Source organism: Perissodus microlepis, chromosome 9 (assembly GCF_051167445.1).
Source record: "Perissodus microlepis isolate ML-2025 ecotype Zambia chromosome 9, ASM5116744v1, whole genome shotgun sequence".
In the NCBI taxonomy this organism is placed as follows: Eukaryota; Metazoa; Chordata; class Actinopteri; order Cichliformes; family Cichlidae; genus Perissodus; species Perissodus microlepis.
In genome coordinates, this window is record NC_140469.1 from 24,288,899 (window position 1) to 24,311,785 (window position 22,887).

The following is a 22,887-nucleotide window of genomic DNA, read 5'->3' on the forward strand; positions in this document are numbered from 1 at the left end:
AAATGGCTAGTTTGTCAGTTAACATTTTTAAAAAGCTGATAATAACACAATCCTGCATCAAGAAGATGAAATTATTTTCCAGATAGCAAGGCTGGTTTTTGAGTTATCAATGAAAAGCCTCAACATTATGCTCACAACCCATTGCACCCAAAAGACCTTCCCAATAGACAAAGCCGTCACCCATTTCAAAGAATGGAATGGGTCCTTTCTCATGATGCCTATAAAAAGAAAAGTAGGTTTCAGCAGGTTTTTCTCAGTGAGCCTATATCCAAGCAGCCGCTTCCTTTGGCAGATCCAAATCTTATACTCAGTCATTTAACTCTAGCTGAGTGAATAAGTGGTTGACAGATGAGGTACTAGAAGAAGAATCTTCAAAATCCCCATCACTAGAATGGTGTCCATGTGGAAACAAAACGTCATCAGACTCTTTTCTACCATCCCCTAGTTTACTTAAGCTGAATATGATATACTGTAGGTCTCACTGCTGATGACAGATTAGGGTAATCAATCATTCATTTTTTTCCATAAATATTGACTCAACAGAAGTAGCATTCATAAAAGCGTTTCTGTGCCTCCTTCTATACTACTGTTAGCTCCTTTCCTTTTCCCTTAAATCATGTTTACAATTGCCTCTTGTGAGAAAAAATGTGAGCGATAGAACAAAACGGGTGCTGTTTTTGAAATCCGCCACTCAAAATTAGTAAAGAATTAGAATTAGTGTTAGATGTCATACAGCAAATGTGATGCAGGGCGGTTTAATCAGCACATAAACAGATCATTACTGCAGAAGACACACCATAGAGGGGTTTCTTTGTAATGACTGGTGACAGAAACACAGGTTTACACATCAACACAACACAACCACCCACAACTCAACAAAGCATGCCTCTGTGCTGCTGTTATTCCTGCACATTCCACAGAAAAAAGAAGAAAAAAAAAACTGGTTTCTGTTGTCTCTTCTAAACTTTGCTTTTTCAGTTGGATCCACTCTGCAAGATGTTTCCGGCTGAAGCGCTTTTAACCACCCCAACCATAAGCACTGAAATCTCACGGGGCGCTCTGACATATTGTTCTTTGATGTAAAAAAAAAAAAAAAAAAACGTGAAGAAGGGCTGCAGTTTATCTCTCAGTTCAGAGGTGGGTTGGGAATAGGAAATGACATGTCTCTGATTGTTGGGTTGCTCCGAGTTGAACATGGCAGCTCTGCGTTCATCTGTGAGAGGGAAGAGCGATTGTGCATTATTAATGTGGGCCGTCTGAAGAGACAAAATGTCGAGATTATATACAGACAGGGAATGATTTAAACTGTCACTGATGAGGGCGCAAGACGTTGTGAGAAAGGGTTGTATGCTGCACAGTTATTTCCATGTGATCCAAATTTTGCAGTTCAAATTCCCTTATTTGAATTTTCATATAGTTATCTTTCCCTCTGAAATGAGCAGGACTGTTGCAATCAGCTTTGTGCCCCCTGCCTTTCTATTTTTATGGATTCATTTTTGTTGTCAAGGGCAAATTTTAGCTGTCATAATCAACCAATTAAATTTGACCCATCTGGTGCATTTCGTTCAGTACTTTAAGTAGATTTCTCAATATTTTGCACACATGCTCCTGAATCTGAAATAACAGCCAACACCCAGCGGTGAGAGCACTTGAGCTCAAAAATAATACTACCATCATTCAGTCAGATTTTAAAACAGCCTTTCCTCATGTTGTTTTCAAAATGATGGTCCACTGCAAAGAAAAAAAAAGAAGAAGGAAAAAGTCCCACTAACATGTAGTGTTAGTTAACAAACTAAGTTTCTGCTCATCCAGGTTATATTTGTCCTTTGATCCATTACAGTGCCAGGGTTGTTTCCAGAGTTCATCACAAACTGAAATTGCTTTCCTTTCCTTTCCACTGACCTGTTGAGATTTCCTGAATAGAACTGAGCCCCCAATCACCATCACACCTTCCTTTCTTCCTCCCCTGATCTATTTCCTTCTTTTCTTCTTCTCCCCGCTCGCCTTTTTGACCCGTTGTCCTGTCGAATGGCTTCGGCCAGCTGAAGCGTAACATTACATCAGCAACCTTGCCTCTTGTGTAACACACGAGCTCAGGTCACGGCTGTGCAGACCGAGCTGAAATGAGTTGCATTGACTAGGATGTCTGTGTTTCAACCTTGTTATGCTCAGAAGCCGGGCTCTCAGTCTTCACCTGAAGGGCCTATTATCTTTATGGTTTAAAATCTTTTCAGTAGCCTCGCTATTTGTCTAAGAAGCGTAATTACTTACTAGAAACACAAAGCTACACAGCTACACATCCCTACAAATTAGTTTACTAGCAGACATCTAATGCCAAAGTAGAAAGCTGTATCCACCTAAGGTGAAGAAATAAGGTTGAGAAGTTTCCGATACTGAATTCATTTCCATTTTTCTTACCCACAAAGTTAGTAAGGTAAAGTGAAAGCTGGAGAGAAGGGAGCATAAACACTGTTACAACACAAACAAGGTAAGACAACTGTGCGCATTACACAAGAGTATAAACAATATGCAGCATAAACAGGGAAGAGTTTCAAAACAAGTACGAACTGTACTTGTTTTGGAGGCAGACATATTTATCAAGACTGCCATTGTACAGGTTTCCTAAACTGATTTAAATTTACCACATGTAATGGGCTCTGACTGCTGTCAAGTTTTATAAAGCAGGAAGCGGCGGTGAAATTTAGAAGTTTTAGTCATAACTCAGGAAAATGCCATACAGTTTGCTGATTTCTGCTCATAGATAGTATAAAAAGTTTAATTGTGGCAGATTTCTGTAAACTTCAGCATTTTAGTTTGTTGGTTGCATAACTTAGACCACACATTGTATAAACTCTGACACACTTTTTTAAGGCTCTAGTTCTGGAAGTTAATTTCATCTTAAAATCTCAATTGATGTTTAAGAAAATCCTTATATGAAGATTTTAAAGTCATGACTAGGGATGGGTATTGATAAGATTTCCACGATTCCGATTCCATTTTCGATTCTGTTTAACGATTCGATTCTTTATCGATTCTCTTATCGATTCTCTTTAAAAAAAGGAGAACACTAAGGTCGAATAGCTTAGAACTTTGTTTTATATCTTCTCTTCGAACAAGATAGAAATTTAGGAGTAACATGGCCTTACAAACCCGACAGTGAGATCTTAAGAGATCCACAACTACGGCTCTTCAATGGGGTGTCACAGGGTCCCCAGGAAATGTAAAATAATAAAATAAATATTCTTCTGTAGCAATAACAAAGTATAATATAAATTATTCAGTAGCAATTACACAAGAATATCCAGTAATGTCCCTGCCTATAATTAAACACATTCACTTACCGAAAATCGGGGGAATCTGCTGTGGCAAATGGGTGCAAGCCTTTACCACAAACTTAGTCACTGCTCGGTGACATTCGTCTATCCTGGCCTGAAAGGAGACGCTACCAGTAGACTGCAGCGACAACTGCCAGCATCTGAGCCAGCCAGACTCTGTCTGTCTCTCTCATCATGGTCACCTAAATGCACAGTAATGGCAGGTTTTGTGATAAGGCAGATCGCGCAAACATAATATGCACTGTTGTTGATTATTTACCTGCCGCATTAACGGGAGAGGACGTGCTGCTGGGTTGAGATTCACGAGTCCGGAGCGGAATTAAAAACACGACATTCATTTAAGGTTATCGGGTGTTTTTTGCATATTCGTAGTGTTTCCTCCCTTAAATGAAATATCGACTTTGCAAGTATTGCAAGTTGCCCCGTTGTCATCCGTTCTCGTAAAGTATAACCAAACTTTTGAGCGTTTGAGCCGCTTACGCGCCGTGTTTCCTGCCAGGTAAATGACGTTCCGCAACGTGGTGACGTCATTCGGGGCGACTGGAATCGATAAGGGAATCGTTTGCAAAAATGGCAAACAATTCCAAGGAATTGAAACAGTGGGAACCGGTTCTCAACAAGAACCGGGTTTCGATACCCATCCCTAGTCATGACCATAAATATTTTTTTACATCAAAAAAAAATGAAGAGGAATGGGGAGTATAAGACTGCGTGCATAATTGATTTAAGTTTTGAAGGAACTGCTCATCCCATAACTAATTCCAAATCCCAGATTTCACAGCAAATGGCTTCCAAATTTAGCCAATTTAATCCTTTTCATTATCATAGTGATAATGGTGGCCTAAGGTTTATGGGTTTAAGTCTTCCAACAAATTTGTTGCCGCCCCAGCTTGAATATAGGGGCCAAGATGTGCATTGCTATTCCACCTATATCATTTACATTGATATATGTTCATTAATATGCACTGTGCTTTTTAAAGGAATACGTTCAAATTCAAACCTAATCTTGTTTTATATATGTGGCTAGAGAGTGGCCGCATATGTAGTACGCCCTATAAGTTACTTTTGATTTAAAGATCACTAATAGCACTAATAGCACCTTCAAACTATAAATGACAATTTAACATTAGTACATCGGTATGTATATTTTTATCATTTCCTTTTTATTATGTCTTTCTCCTCTTCCTCCCTCATTTCCACCTCTTCCTCCTTATCTCAAGCCTCATCTCTTGAATTGAACTTAGGGTTCTTACACATGAAAACCTTCATAAAAATGCTTATTTATTCCTGATATTATAGCAATTACTTATTATCTACAGATTGGACATTTTGGATAAAAGATTGGACTCTTCTGTCTCTTGACATCGACAATGAGTCAGCTAAACAAGAGGAACAGCTGGTTATAAGCTGACATTACACCAGCTGATGTTAGGCTTGAGTGTCCTAGAAGTCACACTCTCCCTCCGATAAACATTTTGACATTCTCTCATTTTGTGTGAGTTTCTTCATTAAGTCCAACAATTTTAGATCCACTTCAAAGAAAGTTCCACTTGCGTCAGCTAATGGAGGCTAACTACAGCTAACAGAGGCTAACTGCAGCAGAAACAGCAGCTCTTATAGTCAGAAAAGTTCAGGATATGCTCAGCAACTCACCTCAGAATCGCAAAATAAGTACGAACGTATCTGATGTATCACTTCTGTCTGATGACAGATGATAGGAGTGAGTTTCATTTTTAAAGAATTATAAACTAAAAACACCCGGATGCATAGTTATGCTCTTGGGCGGGTTTCCCCAAATGCACTCCTTTTTGGTTTGACAAATCAGAGAAGTTGAAAAAAGATTAAAAAAAAAAAAGCATGTCGGTGGAGAAAATGCACCTAAATTGTATTCAATTTCATCCGAAAAAGAAAAACACATCCTGTAATAGTGTTACTCATATAGGCACACAGACACAATGATGTTGTATTTTGCAGTCATAGATCTTGCATTTCTTCTTTTTTATCAAAAATTGATTCCCCCCCCCCAGGTTTCGCTTTCTCTTACTCACTTTCAAATCTATTAATAGAACTTTATTTACACCTACTGGCACTCAGCTCATATCTGTGCTTACATGTGGCATGCAGATGGCAGGGACACATATTATGACTCACAGTCTGTAATAAATGACCTCAGCTCTTTTTATTTGTTTTGAATCCATACAGCCTTTACTGCACATTGTGAGGCCGTGACTTTGCTCATGATAAATTCACCTCCCTGTACGTGTGTGAAGAATTGCTCTCAGATATGAACCGAAGGTGATGGAAAAAATGCTGGTTTTTATTTTCAACCACGAATATTGCTTTTCTGTGGCTCCAGAGATGTATGGGCTTAAAGGGGAGCTGCCTGGGCAAAAAAAAATTGAATAAAAGAAGTAGAAATAATTTCCAGGAAGGATTCCCTGATGCTGTTTGTGAAAAGACTGATGAAGATAGATAGCTTATTACATAGCTTGATAAACTGTCCAAAACATGTTACGGAGGACGGTTCTGCTGGGAAACTTTGGATACTGGCTTTCATATTGATATTACTTTGACACGTACCACTCACCTAAATATACTGCAGACGCCCACATGGAAACCACATTCCCTACCCGTAGTGGCCTTCTGCAGCAAGACTGTGTCTCCTTCCTTCCTCCCCAAACTGCAAAATACGACACAGGTGTTGACCTGTCCTCTGAATTCTCCAGGTTCCAATCTGATCAAGTATGAAGGCTGTGGGTCTCAAAGGATCCAGTGCCAATTTCCCATCACCAGATGGCCATGTCCATGCACACCAGAGGTCAGAGCTGTTTTGGCAGAACAAGGAAGATGTCACATTAGGGCTGGGCGATATTTTACTTATTTATGTCAGTTGAACAACTGTGAATTCATCTTTTTTTAACTGACAGTGGCATTTGGCAGCTTTTAACATATCAGTAGAAGTTCCAACTTGTGTATAATAATTCGATTTTTTAATGGGACAGTACTGTCATCATGTTCTAGCCTATAAAAGTAACAGATCCTTGGAGTCTATTTTTCCAATATTTAATGCAAAAATGTAGCAATTCACCAAGTGCACAGATCATTAAGGGGAGAGCCATTATTGGTACCGTTAATGATTGTGGTTGGCAACTGTATCTGACTTGTGGAACTACTTGGTTAGGTGCATTACTAGAGTAAGCAGGTACGGACATCAACTTAAGCTAGTTTCTGGCACTTCCGACTAGGAATAATAATACCCTTTGGGAATAGGAACGTGAACCCTTTAAATGTCAAGACAAGACTGTACAGGCGTAGGTAGGATCTGACAATTCACTCAGCACTATCATGCTCTTAGGTCACTTTAGGTTTCCTTTTTCCGTTTTGCTTTTTCATGTTTTTCTGTGTTTTTAGGAATGTTCCTAACTAAGTAAAGTGACCCATAACTATCTGTTTAATGGCCATAATGACAGCTGTTCAAGTTCTTTAAATTCTAAGGGAAGTGCTTCCTTGATTACCTCCTTTAGGAGAAGATAGTCTGGATTTCCCTTTGTGAAAGGAATTGTAATAATGCCATCCTACAGTTCCACAGTGCCACAATCATTTTTGAATTTTTAAGAGCGGCCTGTTAAACCAATAGCTGCAATCAAATTGGGTTTTTGTCCAGATGTTGTCTCTCCAAATCAAGATTAAGACCCTCTGGAATATTAATGTTAGCAGTTGTATTGCCAGAATTTCGGATCATCCTTCATTAATTAATACTTCAGATCAGCTGGGATCGACTCCAGCCACCACACTCCTAAAGCTGGATAACTGAATAAGTAAATAAGTGATGGTTGCAAAAAGCTTTAGCAAGAAGGAGTAAAGAAATTACACTGGATCCTGTCATTAGCATTAATATTTTTCACTCAATATGGTCATTTATATGACCTTCATTAAATAACATTAGAACACTCTGGAGTGAGGCAAGATTTTGGAGTCCATATTTAGGGCATAGTAGTTTCAATATGAAGGACACCTGCCTCCTGATTGTTAAGGAGTTTAGTGTAAGTGCAGTCTCTGCAAACTGCAGTGCCCTCTACCTAAGTTCTTATAGATTTTCCTTAACATCTTTCTTTGACCTCATGAAGTCTGCTGTTGAGGCCGAGGAAAAGTCATTAGGTACAGGAGGTGGGAGGTAATTTCCTGGACTATTCAGCTGTACCCTGTCTTTATCGGGTCTTCCTTGCTTTCCTTCTTGCCTTCTTGCCTACCACATTTGCTGTGTTTGTGTTGCTTTGTTTTCTTATTTTGTTAATTAGTTAGTTTTCCTCCCACTAGCTTGTAGCAGTTTTTGTTGTACTGTTTAAAATCCTTTCATTTGACTTCCTGCTTTCAGTCCTTTCTTCATGTCAGCCATTGGTTGCTTTGTGACATATGTGACTTTTACACTCAGGGGTCGTGCTTATAACAGTCTGTGTTACAGCCTGTGTACAACTCCCCAAGTTTAGCTCAACACAATATGCAAACTAAACCAACAAAACACACCAAAAAGTCTGAAGGCTGATGTAGCTTTTTTTTTTTTTTTTTTTCGCCCAACAGGTTGCCCAACACCTATTCACATATTTTGACACAGCAGCCTGACAGCTTTCTTGTCCATTTTCCTCTGAGACTGTCTTGAATGGCCATTGTTGGAGTGTATTTTGCTGTTACAAATGTTAGTCATGCAAGTTTAATCCTGTCAATAAATACATACTTATCACTGCTCTCTGGCACAGATAACATTTCTTTCCTCAAAGCAGCTCCTGCCCTCAAGAAAAATTGCAAGTTGATGGCCAGACTGTGGCATTTTTAATATTAGAAATTAACAAATGTAAAATCTTCTTTTCACATTGTGTGATTACATTTGAGCTCCAGGGTGACATTTTCCAAAATCAGGATGCATAAATGCTTCTTACAGTGCTTGTTAGCATCTGACTCTAAAATGTTGGATATCGGAGCGTCCTTGAACACAGCACCAAGGAGAGTTGGCAGAATGGCTCCTTCTGGCAAGAGTATTACTAGACTAGTATAAGATAATCAAGCCAATAAAAAAGGCAGGATTAAATTTTCATACTAAATTAAATGCATGCCAATTTCAGTCTAGAATGTCTATAATAATTATACAAAGGTGTGCTTTTGATAATGCTTGGCATTAATACAAAGCATATCCAAGGGATGGTGTAACTAAGGAATAACATTAGGCAGATAAGAAAGCTATTCTCTTGTGCTTTAAGGGTTTGGTTCTCTGCAAAGGTCAAATTAGTGGCATGATATTGCATTTAAATCCTTTGCCATGGAGTCTTAAAATTAGACAGTTATTAACTAGTTATGGTGTCCTCTATGTGTGGTACAAGTGGTTTCAGGGGACTTCGATTTGTAAATGAGCTTTGTGCAGCCTGAGTCTGCAGGAGTTGGATCATTACACTGCTGACACCCCCATGTGACAGGCGTTTGGCTTGTGTCAGCACAATTTCTGAAGCAATGAATGAAAGCATGAAACACACAGGGACAAAGAGGCACATGTGCAACTTTCACTTTTTTTTTTCATGTAAAACCCACTTTGAAGCTTAAATCTCTCTGACCGCCTCTGATCTCTGACAGGAAATAAAATGTAGACATTAATGACAATTTGTGCTGCAGTGGTTGCATTTCTTCTTAAGCATCACTCTATTACTTCTTAAGCATCATCTAACAGGATGGTCGGGTAAACCACCTTACCACTTCTATACCAGTGGTTTTCTCCCCAAGAGCTACTAAGCCGAGCATTCACTTTACAGCGATGAGTCTTTCAAAAGTGTCACTTTCCTATTGTTTCCTATTCATTTCCCCTCCTCTTCCCCTCTCTGGTGCTCTCTTCTTGCTCTGCCCCTCCCTGCCTGTCTTTCTGTGCCCTGTATCCTCTCTCTCTCTCTCTCTCTCTCTCTCTCTCTCTCTCACTAAAGCTCTATCTTTATTTTCCCTCTCCCTCATTCTCTCTTGTCAAACAGACAAGTAGAGGCCTCCCTAGTGTTCTCCCCTCCATGCAGTAGTTTGTCTTTTTGGCTCCATCTAATCCATTAGTAATCCATTTCAGGGGCTGTCAGCCACATAGAAGCTGCAGAATGCAGCCTGCACGGTTTATCTGACACAGTTTGTCAGCCCTGCACTGACCGGTGAAGGCCTTGAATGGAGCTCCAGCAGCAGTTGGAAAAAGTCTGAAATATACACACTGCTGATGAATACTGTAATGTCCTATATGTCAATGTAAAGAAGATAGAAGAGGCATCTTTTGGGGGTGTGGTTGTTCCAAGCAAAAATGTACTGAAGGTGTTTTTGGGTTTGGGGAAAAGGAACATTTTCTTCTTTGCAGCCACATGTTCTGTGATTTTCACATTTACTTTGTGAGTTTTTAGTTCTTGTTCATTTTTATTTTTTTCTATTTCTCTCTCTAGTAGCTAAAAGTGGCTGCTAAGGTACATAGGATTTTTTTTTTTCAGAGATACACAAGTAACGTGCTTCCTTGCAATAGATCCAGAAAGGACAAGATAACTTAAAAAGCAAGCAAAACAAACAAACCAAAAAGGTTTCCTTGTTGAAATCATAAACTATCAAACACAATTTTCCAACGCGTTAAACCCATGGTTTTCTCTACTGCAGCCTTCATTTGATACAGACACTTTTGCTTATGGTGACTGCCAGCCAGCGCCTGCTAGCTTGCTACAGTTGGCTGCAACTGACAATGCAGTCTGTGAGACGACTGCATGGCTCTTCTTTACTTGCTGCTGCTGTTTCACTGCAGTTTCGAAAGTCAGCGACATGCATGGTGGTGTCCTTAAGGCAACTGACTCCAGAGAATGAAGACAAATTCAATGAGCCATTATCCAGTAATTACAGCAAGAGTGACTCCTGCTCAGCCAAACGTTGCATAGCTTTGCTGTAAAGTTTCATGGAAGGTGAACCAATGCTTCCCTATTATTCATTTTAAATGGTAAATTAACTGCATTCATATGGCACGTCCTCAAAGTTTACTCACTCACACACACATTAATTCTCTATCTTATTCAAACAAATCAGGCAGCATTTTATACCACAGGCACTAAAAGAAGTCTTTGAATGTATACTCTTTGTTTTTCACCTATAAAACGATGTTAGCGCTCATCCGTGTGGGATCCAGCCTTTATACACAGACTAATCCCAGCTGTTCTAACATGTAAGCTTGCTTGGTAAGCAGAGGTTTGTGAAGCTTTAGATTCCAGGTTGTAATCCTAACTGAGTCAATTTAGCATACAGCTTATTATAAATTACAGGCTGTTTCTTGCAGAAAGCTGACATTCAGTGATATATTTCTCGCTGTTCTGTTTTGCATTTACAGTGCTTCCCAAAATGAATGCCGCTAAGCTCCACAGGCCACATTTTGCATAAGTTGTTTTGTGGCAGACTTTGGGCGTAAGCTGAAAAGCATATTTTCTGTTCTTCTTGACTGGGACAGCATTTGTATTATAGACAGCATTCTATTGCATAAGTGTGTTTACTGCTGTTTGAAGGATTTTAATAAATATTGCAAACTGATTAAAGTGTGCTTTGTTGGTGTCACAATTAGCCTCAAGAGAGCCACTTATAAAAATTCAAAATTCAAATCAAAATCTGAAGTGTTAACACATCTACTTGCATAACATTATTAATATCTGGGCTTTCCAATATCAGCTGCTTCGGCTTTAATGATGACTGATGTTGTTTTAAACATTTGTTCATGTGTAGGCAGGTGATGCAAATCTGATTGCTCTGAGTGAATGTGTGGGGGGTTTCATTAATGACTATGATCAAGTAGTTCCCAAGCGGGCAACTATTGCAGTTGTGCACACACCCACTCTTGTCCACACATAATTTCTGTCTCATCATTTAATGTAGTTGAGGGGTACAAGCAGTTATCCTGCAATAGCGAGCATCTCCTCGGCTCATAGAGAATGTGAAGAGCCTCACCTCTTATGGATGCAGGCAATTTAATGATGACTGCAAAGGACATCAAAAGAAGATTTATCATATTTTATTGGCTCTGCCATTGTGAGAGATGAGTTCCTGACAAGGCTAAAATTATTATTATTATATAAGCTTCTGCTAAGATTAATCACGTCTGCAGCATCTGGAAAAAGTTATGAGAGAGCAAAACACATTGTAATGCTAAAATTATTTCTTTTTTGTTGATTTTATCTATCGTTCTAATAGTTATCTAATAGTTTGGAAATCTAGTTTGTTGGCAGTTATGTTTATGTGGTTGTGACGTATTTTGTTTGCAGTTAGAGCAATTGCTTGAAATTCTTTGAACAAACCAGATTTGGTTAAATACACCCTCTGTACTGAAACGTTTCTCTGTCACTGGCTTTTATTTGAAAATGAAATTAGAACATTTTAATATGCTTGGATAAGACTTTAATAGTTTAATGAAATATTTGAACAAACATTTGTGGAAATGCTCATTTAGGTTCCGGGGGTGTGTCTACATGTATTCTTATGATGTTTGAAAGTGGATGAGTCCCTGAAATGCCTCCTACACTTTTGACAGATGTATGGTTTCTCTAAAGCGTGGATTCGCTGATGTGTCTTCAGTTGTGATGACTGACTGAATCCCTTGTCACACTCATCACAATAGTATGGCTTCTCTCCTGTGTGGATCCGCTTCAGATGTGATGACATACTGAAACCCTTTCCACACTGATCCCAGGAGTAGGGCTTTTCTTCAGTGTGGGTATGCTCATGTACGTTCAAACTATATGAGTGAAGCTCTTGTTACACTCATAACAGAAGTAGGTTTTCTCTCCTCTGTGAATACGCTGATGACGCTTCAGATTTGATGACTGACTAAAGCACTTGTCACACTCATTGCAGGAGTTGAAATAAACTAACAAAACCCTAAACTGGGGAAATCTAAACATAGGAACACAAGATACTTAGAAAAAGCAATATAGAAACCTGAAGGAACCTGGGAGGAGAGAAGCAGATGACGCAACAAGGAACAAAGGAAAAGACACACAATATAGGGTAACGAGCGAATACACAACAGGAGGGACACACAGCTGAACCTAATCTGACATGATGAGACAAAGAGGAAGCAAAAATCAAAACACTGAAGATGGGATGCAAGAATGTCAAAGTAAAACACGAACCAAGAGACATTCACAAAGATGCAAACTTGACACTGTGACATGGAGACATGACTGACTAGGGGAACAGAGAGAACGTGACACACTGCGACGAGTGTAACTAAATGTTGAACACAGAGAAGACAGTGACAGAAAACTAGAAACTAGGAACTACAAATATAACACAAGCAGAAAGAGAACCAAAAAACATGACAAACAACAAATCAAAGAATATAATTTAAACCAGAATTACACATATTGGGTCACAGAATCAGTACCATGGCAAACATATTTGATTTGATATACTTCCTAATTACAAAGAATGAAGTGTCGTGAAGAAAGTGAAATGGTTTCCCCTTAGAGAGCATGCTCATTACCCCAACAATATTTTGCATATTAAGTGTGCATATTTTTACAACCATTTACATGTGACTTTAACAAGCTAGTTACAAGAAAAACAAAAACAACATAATCCCATTCACATGACCCTAAATGCATGTGTGAAATGAATATTTAATATATATCTATCTATTAGGGGTGCAACGATACACAAAATTCACGGTTCGGTTCGATACTTTGGTGTCACGGTTCGATATTTTTTCGATACAAAAAAAGTGTTCATGCCTTTTTAATTTGTCATTTATTAAAATTATAAATATATATTTTAACTCAAAAGTACAGTTTTTAAATTTAATGTTGCTGAAACAACAAAATAAAAAAAATAAATATATCTGATCGAGAAATCACTCATCTTTGGAAAACAGAGTTTATTACAGAGAAATGGCCCTTTCCAAAATAAAAGCTATACTATACGCTTCTTCTGGGGTATATTCTCAGCAGCATATTAAACATATCAGGTCCCCATAAGGAGAATCATGTGCTAACGGCTGTCTAAATGACTCGGGTAAAGTTTGTAGCATGCGTGCTTGTTGTTTTTGTCTGCTTCCACTTGTCTTTGCACTAGGATGATGTCGGAGTAAATGTGCAGTCATATTCGTTGTGTTCCCACTAGTGCTGTCAACGTTAATCTCGTTGAAATGACGTTAACGCCACAACACGGCAAATCTCCGTTAATGAGCTACCGCGGATCGCCCCGTGCCTGGGGCTGGACGGCCAACACGTTAACGAACTAACTGCGCTAACACACTAGTTCCCACCAATGTAACTGAGCATTGCGTGGCACATCCAACATACTGTTTTACTGTAGTCCATGACACGCTTACCTTCAGGGTCATACGTAACATGAAAACCAAAATCGTTCCAAACGCCACATCTGAATTAGGGTGGGGGAGGTTCAATTTGCCATGTTGCAAGGAGAGCTTAACTTCTGTCTCGCTAGCTTGCCCTGCGCTCAGTGAATCTGCGTTCGACTACTCCGCCTAGGCTGCACTGTCGAGCGCAGATCCACTGAGCGCTCAACACAGACAGCATCGTCAGAAGGAAAAAAATAAATGAAAAATTTTGTATTGTTCGATACATATGCGTACCGAACCGAAAGCACTGTATCGAATGGTTCAATATCGATACGAGTATTGTTGCACCCCTACTATCTATATATAGATAGATAGATATATCTATATATATATGCTGAATGCCAAATTAACTGGTCCCCTTGTCCCTTTTGGTTATACCACGGCAAAGTTGACCTTTGACCTTCACGTTAAAGGATTTGGTAGATATAATTAGTGTATGAATTCTAAAGTAATGGGTGATAAAGAAAGTGTTGGGCTTCAACTCTAATGTGTTCCTCCTTGTCAAATTTCATTCAAGCTTATTACTCTGTATCACATGTGAGTACACTAACATGTCTTCTTCTAGTGTAACCAGGTTATTATATGACAAAAGTAATGGCTGGACTGCAAACAAAAGCCAGAAATGTAAAGTCAAAGAAAACAGAGCATGTTACAAAGCCTCAAATACAGATGTCACCATACGTAGGAGTAATCTCTGTAGCCGTTTTGGAACAAATTCAGGCAGTTATTTCACAGCTTTGACTTTCGGTAAATAAATGGGGAGAGTGCCATAACTGCATTTAGATGATGACCGGGACATAAAAACTGCTTGTATTAAATCATTTAATCTGATTGAAATCAGTTGAACCTTATGAATACAAAAACAAAGACTACATTAATCTAAATGTTTACTTTTAATAATGAGTAAACATGACTGCCAAAGCACACAGCTCAAACTACCATAAATCTCTCCTGTGAAGCAGAGTTCATATGTTTGCCTGTGTATTGGCACTTTGGGGTTAGGGCTTGGCCAGCTGCCATCTTTACTGTATTTACCTATAGGTTTATATTTGGCTTTCTTGGAATGCATGTCTCCTCGTTATCTAATACGTCAGGTCAAAGGGACTTACCTCTGCCAGTGTCAGCATTTGCTGCTGGTGCTCATCTTCCACAATTTCCTCCATCAGTGAATCAGCTCTGACAAACATAAAGATAACAAGTTAGAGAAAATGATTCAGTTACTGCCATAAAACAACACCGATGTTAGGACTTATCACTTAGGTACATGAATGAATAACCAGATATTAACTTTTAAATATTAACTTGAAAATAAGAAGAAATATTTGGAAGTAGCAATAAGAAATATAATCCAGACAGATACTTCAAATTTACAGACATTTCATCTTAAGGCTGTGCAGTTTTTAAAGAAAAAATGGATGTGAAACATGAATTTAGAAGAGAAGTGCAAAACACTGTGAATGTCCTTTGATTTACTAGAACTACTACTAACCATAAGTTACAAATTAAACAAGTGAAGAAAGCTTGTCTTTTCTTACCGCTGGGATGTAAATGAAATGTGATTCAGTCCTGTTTAATGGTCGTCTTCACAAAGTTCACAGAGCTCTGAAAGATGCACTGATGGTTCCCATGGTAACCAAAGTTGACTCCACTTCAAAAGGTCCCAGAAGTGAATTTAAAAAAACAGCGTGAAAATGAAACAACTTGATTCAAAAATGTGTTTTGTTTTTTCCTTTTTTTATTAGTGCAGATCACTTAGACAGGTTAAGTAACAGGAAGAGTCCAAGCTCTGTTCTACAAAGTACAGACCAGGTTGTCAGTGTTATGAAGGTTGTTCACTTCTTACCTGCGGACCTAGTCTGCTCTGGAGCCCGAAATGTTTAAGATAAGAGATTAGCATTAGCACAATTACTGCCTGCTGACCAATCAAATCTTTTGAAATACAGTTGCCATTCCAGTACACGGTCTTTTCAGGACTAGTTTCACATGTTTCACAAGTTTTGATATGTGAGACATTTGTGACTTTAGCATGTTTGGAGTGTGTAGTTAATGTGTAGTGTAGTCGATTGTTTTGTTTGTCAGAACAATGAGCGACTGCTGAATGTCGCAGTTGCTGTCAAAAAGCTACAAAAGGCAGATTGCAATGGAAACACCGTCTCCAGGTGGAAGTGATACACCTCCTGCTGTCAGACCTGCAGGTATCAGGCTTGTGATGTTCTCCTTTATCTTATAGTGGACAGAAATTCTTTTTTGGAGTGGCACAAATAATTTGTGTGACTAAGTATTTGATGCAGATTGTTCTGTAAATAGTTTGAAATGTTTATACAAAGCTGTACTGTTACGTTCCCCTGAGGGGTCTAGGCGGTGAGGGGGAAGTAACAAAAAGTGTCCGGGTCAGGAAAAGGAGTCAAGGAGGCAAAATGGTTAAATTAAAGAGTTTTATTAAAGTAGCTCAACTAAAAGAAGCGGACAAGCCGCTATCACCATTTAAGAAAACAAACAAAACTCAGGCGTTGGTCAGTAAAGTCACATGTAAGCCAAAAAGAAAGAGAGCAGCTCACTAGCTGCAAACCACAATAACACAGCTCACTAGCTGCAACCACACTAATGGCACTCTGGCCCAGAGCTCACATCTTCAGTGCTGGCATTATGTACACACCTATACTCTCAGCTGCAGTCTTAAGATCTAAAATCAGGTACTTACTTATCAGGACACCCCACTGTGCTTTAGCACTAATGGCTGAATAAACAATTTAGCACTGATTGTTCCCTCAGCAGCATCTCATACAGAGGTGTCGAATTTCCTCAGTTCACCCTCCATCACCCCACTACACTCCCACATCATCTATATCTCCAAACTCCTCTCACTCATTAGCTTAAGCTCTCTAATCGTACTGATAAGGGTTAGCATCATGAAATTTAAATAAGTTAATTTGCTGCTCATAAAGACTCTCCCGGCGTGGGTTGCCTCTGAGCAGACAGTGAAAGCTAAACTTGGCCTGCGAATTTCCCTGGCCTCCATTAAGGCCTGTTAATGTGCGGGCCATTCTGCAGTGTTTGGAGACAGAGGGACTTAGGGTTGTTTTTGTTTACATACAGTTGCTGGGAAGTACGGATTGTAATGGCTCTGGGTGTGGCAGCTGCTTTATAAATGGAAAAGGCTGGTGGGCTGTCTAGGCAGACAGTGGTTTGCTGGTGGAGCAGCTGTACTGTCTGTGATAGAGAAAACGTCAAGCTCAGCAGCCACCGAAGAGCTAACTAGCTGCCACGGGCGACTTCAAAAATGATATTCGAACATCCGATGGGGCCAGCGCTGGGCCTTCACAGGAAACCCTCAAGGGTGGAAACGGCCAAGAGATTCTGGAGGGTGAGTGATGAAAATGAGTGTTTGTGTATGGAAGTGAGTGTATGCCATGTAAAAAGAATGCAGCTGGGTAGAGGATATAAAGAGCATCGCTGTTGAAGAGAATTTTGCAATCGATTGTAGAGTTCTGCAAGAAGCCTTTGTAACAGCTGGAGCAACAGATCTGCATCCTACTAACTGAAACATTGAAACTATGCATGCTGCTGCTTCGAAGAGATTAAAAGAGATCTGTCTGCTCTTTGTGTACATCATCCGTTTTCTACGTTATCATTTGAGAGGGGAAGGACGGGTTACTGGCGTTTCAAAGAATAATCACTGCTGTGCATGTTCCTTAAATATCTCTACGTCTCCTTAAAAAGCTTTATTGTTGTCTAGAGAGCCATCCCGTCTCCCTGATAAAGACTTGTCTTTATCGCTCCCAGCAAATCAGTCTAATGAGCCTGTAAAAGACCAACTTCTGGTCCCTTTGAAAAGTATCCCTCAGATCAAGCTCAGCCAGCCTCAAAGTTTGTCCATTTCTTTAAAGGTTATCCCAGGAGAGGTGGAAACCTAATGAAACTCGATCTCGTCTGGAGGTTGGATCAAAATGCTACATAGGGTGTTTGGAGCACCCGCTGGAGCCAGTCAATATTGCATTCCCTCAGGATGATGGCTTTAAAAGGGTAAAGAGAGATTCTTTCTGCTCAGAGTAGAGTGCTGAATACAGATTCATGTAGTTTAGGAAACTTAACTGGCTGCCTCGTTAGAATGGACTTAAATCAGGAGTGTGTCTTTATCCTCATCATCTCCCTTGCTTTGCTTTCTTTTCTCTCCAGCCCACATCAATCTTGCCTTCTTCCAATACCCAGAGGCTTTCCCTTCAATTTAATCTCTATCACTCATCGTGTGCGCAAGCTCAACTCTCTCCATCACACACTGCCGACCTTTACTCTCCACTATTTGATTTGCACTATGTCGTGCTCCACCCCACTTGACTCCACTCTGTTGAGTGTCAATCAAGACAGGTCTGCATGGACAACAGGCTGTGCACTCCAGCTCAGACCTCTTTAGTGCTTTTGTAATGCGCACAGTTAGCGTTCTTACAAATTCTTTTCTTTTTCAACAGAGTGCCTTTCATCCCGTGAAAGGGACAGGTACCCTGGCAACCTGCTTCACCTTTCTTTACAAAACCATACAATTTCCTGTTTTCCTTCCCAAAATTAAACTTTGCCAATGTCTATAGAACACAAAATGGGGTCTGAAACAAATATTTTATCAACACGTGGTGAACTCTGTATTCAGAATCAGAATAAGTATCATGTACACCTACTGTGGTTGTGTTTTACTCACAATTTAAGATTACATACATGGCTTCCTGCATCAAACTCTAACAAAAGCCCATGAAGTTTCTTCTCTGTTTTCATTTACTAATGCCTTTATCATCTTTCCTTTCAAGTCTTTTTTTAAGATAAGCTATTACATTAAGCATTTTCTTTACCTTTTCATGTATTGTCCATGTACTTTTTTGTTACACCTTCCTCATGTTTACAAGTAAAGTTCAGCATGACTCCTAAAAAGTCCATCTTCAGTTTTCTTTTTTTTTTAAAGCTGCCCTAATCAATATTTTTATTCTATTTATAATGGATTGAAGGTTTATCTGAAATCTGATGCTTATTGCTTGTAGTGAGAAAAGCCACAGAGAATTATTGCCCTGCCCAGCACTTACCCTGAGCTGCAGAGTGCTTGTTCCTGTCTTTCAGCTCATTGTGTTAGTTTTCTGGTTTGGCTTCTGCTGTTTGGCTTCATCCTCAGCAATACGATGTGTTTTGTTGCTGCCTGCTGTGTCTGGATAGCCGACCACTAGTTGATCATTTTGGTGCTGAGCTCTAAGATTATATTTGGTGGAGACCAACAAAACGCTGGTGAAGTCAGCCTGAAGTGTTCTGAGTTGCAAAAAATTTAGTGCCTTGACCCAAAAACATCAAAAAACAGTCAAACAAAGTCATCTTCTTCAAATCTGCCAACAACAAACATCATTATCTATTCCAGACTGACCCAGTTTTGATGTGGAGGATTATCGCTGGTGATGAGAGATGGATAAGGCAATGACCCAGAGACTAAAACAAGTTCAAGTTGAAGACTTTGAAAACCAGAAAACGGTGCATTATTTAAGGAGTATGTACATTGCATGGCATTTCCTTTTACAACACAATGCACTGAAAATAGAGCTTTTTGCGCAGTCAGTACAATTGTCTCTAATCACCAGCCCCACACATTAGATTTACCACCTGCTGTCCTGCTTTGGTGAGATGCAGCACTTATCACAGATGCACAAGTAAAAATGAAGGAAGCAGCCAAATCACTGTGAGGTGATGATCTTAAAGTTCGAGATCAGACAAATTTATCTATGATACATGAGTTGTATGTGTGGTCTGCCTTACAGTGATTGTTGTTTGTTTGTTTGACTACAAAAGCAAAAAATCCAATTTATGATTTTGTTTTTCCTTGAATGCGGTCGGTGCAGTTTTATTGATCATTCCACTTGGTTCAGGGTCTTAGCTCCTAGCAACTAAATAGCCAGTTATGTAGTTGAAAGTCCATGTCAATAAAGATGAATAAAAGTCTTCAAGTTCCATTTGTAGTTCTAAATAGATTCCTGATAATTTGTGCAATACGGTGAAATGTTCGTCACACATTACAGCAAAGTGTGAAATGTGGTGAATCACGAGCCGGATGAGTTGAGTCTTTTCAGTCTATTCATCACAGCATACTTTTATTATCTTGAGACATTTCTCTTCTACTGGTATCTAGGTATCGTCATAGGCAAATTAATAATCAATGGTTAATACCACAGGGATTTTTACAGTGACTACCATATCCGAAGGCGTATGTTTGTTCATTTTTGACATGTCAGCATGAATTTAGACACATGAACTCTCATATATTGCTGTTCCAGCAAGCTTCTTTGTCCCTCTTGGCAAAAAATAAGTCGGTGCATAGAATCCAAGTCATGTCAGGGTCAGTTGAGTAATCTGCACGTACCAGCTTCACCCACTCCTTTCTACAGCACCAGCTAAAAACAGTTTAGTATCTAAAAGATAATTTTCCATTACCTTTGGTTATACTGAAAGTTTCTAAGGCAATGTGCAAGGCATTCCATGGTCATCCGAGTTCTCTTTTCCTTTTCTATTGAACTTAACATTTGAAGAAGTTTTGTTTATGTGTGCAGTTTGCAGACCTTCTCCTCAGGCTTCCAGCAGAAAATATAAACAGAAGAGTTCATTCTGTACAATGCGTCTGATATCTGAGTCTTCTGTAGCCTTGAATGTGTCAACTAACAACTTAAAAAATAATGTTTTCTAGTATGTATAGAGGGCTGCAGGGTGGTTGTGTGTGTAGATGTACCATAACCAGGAGGTTATATGTTAAGTCCTCACTAGACGGTCTCTGTCAATCAAGAGTTTGAAAGCTTTTGAAAAACACTTTCTCCTTTTCTTTTTTTCTTTTAAGATTAAAATGTAGATGCTGCCAATGTATCATTTCACATCATCTAGTCAGAAAGTTACAAAATCCACTGGGTTCCTGAGTAGCTCATGTATTGAACAGATTTGGTTTCATGTCATTAACACTGCGGTATTGTTGTGAACTCTGCTGGAGTGGATTTTGCATCTTAATTTGTCCTTAGTGTATTTCATCTTCTACACCTTTCAGTCAGCTCTTTTGTTGAAAAGTCAACATTTGTTTCCTTTTTGAGCTTTTTCCCCACTTTATATGTGATTTCTGATTATTGTATCTACCCCAATAATTGTTACCTTGGAAGAGAAACGGGAGCTCTGTCTCTGATGATGTCTGGATGTTGTGATTTTCTGCAAACTTGGCATTGTTCCTACCTACCCCAATGAACTGAACTACAGGAGTAAAAACACTGCAAAGTTTGAAAAGTCCAAACTTTCTAAATGATGTACAGTGTGTCTGAGTTTAGTGTAGAATGACAGTGTACTGTAAGCTATGTTTGGGTAGGAGAAGCTGGTAGAGAAACCAGAGCGAGCGTGCTCAGTCAGCCTGTTCGGTAAGTCAATTAAATGTGGCATCAGATCTCTCACCCACTCTCGGCTTGTTACAGGAGACTGGTCAACTCTAAGTGATGTGTATGTCATAGCGTGGTGGATTGAAAATTGAAAATGGGAAAATTTGAAACTGTGGCCTGAACAAGATACAGAATTTCCAGCTTTCTAAAAAAGCAAAGCAAGCACTGTTTTTATCACAGTCAACAGACTAATATTCTCTCGGATAGCATTCAGCAGATGATCTGAGACATACTGATTTGCAATTCCAACTTGTTTTTCACCATTTTTGTCCCCAGACGTATGCATTTTATGCCTGTCTGCTCCCTGTAATTTGACTGTGGCAGAGTCTGCCTTGTACCTTGTCTCGTGTTTTTTCATCAGCTCATAAAACAGGAACAATGCATTTTTCCTCATTTATCAATGCCTCCACTCCCCCTTCCTTCTTTTTCCTGCTCTTTCTTCTCTTTTGTTGGAGTGTTTGAGCTGACAGGATGGTATTGTGTGTCTGATTGCGGGAAATCTGTGGCAAATGTAATTTTATTATGTCACTGGTTTCCTCCTGTTCCTACGCAGAAGAAGAAAAAAAACCTCATGGTGGTTCAATGGAAGCATGTACATCACTTGTACCTTTATAAAAATAACTTGAAATGAATATACTCCTGCAACAATTAGTCAATTAATTAAACATTCAAACAGCGGAAAATTTGCAGCTTTTTAATTGGGAGATTGATTAGTCATTTAATGAGGCACTTGAGAGATTCTGCACATAATAAGCATAATTTGCAGATCATGGAGTGTACTTTTGTGTCTTTTGATTAGAGCTTGATTCTCACAAAAAAATAGAGTATCTCGCATTGATTTATTTGTAGTCATTCTTTGTTAAAAATACTGCAAGCAAGGTTTTATGATGGATGGAATCAACCTGAACTGTGTTCGGGTACATTCAGTTAGTGAGTAATTAAATCTGATAGGCAGTTTAATACAAAATACTGCCAAGCAAGTTAATTTTTCCTGTGCTGCCATGGAGACAGTAAGTACAAGGTCGAGCCTGCACACATCCTTTTTCCCTTTTCATCCCCGTGATGCCCTCATGTATGCAGATGTCAAATAAGTTCCAACTGCGGTACTTCAGCATCTAGCTAGCTTTACAGCACAACAAATATTAGCAAAAAAGAAAAACACTGTTTCGGTCCAGTTTGGCACACAATGCGTCTGCTAGCTAAATGTACAGTTGTTCTATTTACAGGTGACATTTAATAAACCAAATATTTTAGCTTCTTTTTCTTCTTTTTATTAATGTTCATGCGTTTATCGTGTTCTACTGAGGTTATCTGGTTATTTCATACAGATAAATCACAACAATGGTAATTCAGTGTTATTCGGCAGCTAGGTTAGTAAATCCAGTCTTAACTGAGTGATTTTCAGTACTGTGGTAGAGTTTGCAGTAATGAACTATGCTTCACTGATGCAAACTTTGGCGCCCATGATCACTGCTAGGTTAGGTCCAGGGTTGCAGAATAGACATTTTATATATGAAAGCACTGAAAGAATTCTGAATTTAAAATGAAGAAAATGGTGGTATTTGTATAACTTCCAGGGGGAAAAGCTTTTAAGGTGTTACTTGTGGACAAAGATGAGAAACTTTAAGTTTATTTATGCAATTTTGTCCTGTTAACCACTAAAATGAAAGATAATTTTGATGATGCTTAAAACTAATGCCCCAAATAAGTGCCCAGGTGCAAATGACAGCTAAGTGAC

The 22,887-nt window shown here is 39.1% G+C and overlaps 1 protein-coding gene and 1 long non-coding RNA gene across 5 annotated transcripts in view; one reads left to right on the forward strand and one right to left on the reverse strand.

Moving 5' to 3' along the window:
- Positions 1-22,887, forward strand: part of LOC146380578 (A-type potassium channel modulatory protein DPP6-like) — a 253,820-nt gene that overhangs the window by 90,339 nt on the left and 140,594 nt on the right. The window lies entirely within an intron of this gene.
- On the reverse strand, positions 1,104-3,976 carry LOC146380580 (uncharacterized). Its single transcript, XR_014801325.1, has 3 exons — positions 3,595-3,976; positions 3,342-3,517; positions 1,104-1,213 (listed from the first exon to the last, which is right to left on the reverse strand). It is a non-coding gene; the product is annotated as an uncharacterized LOC146380580 (long non-coding RNA).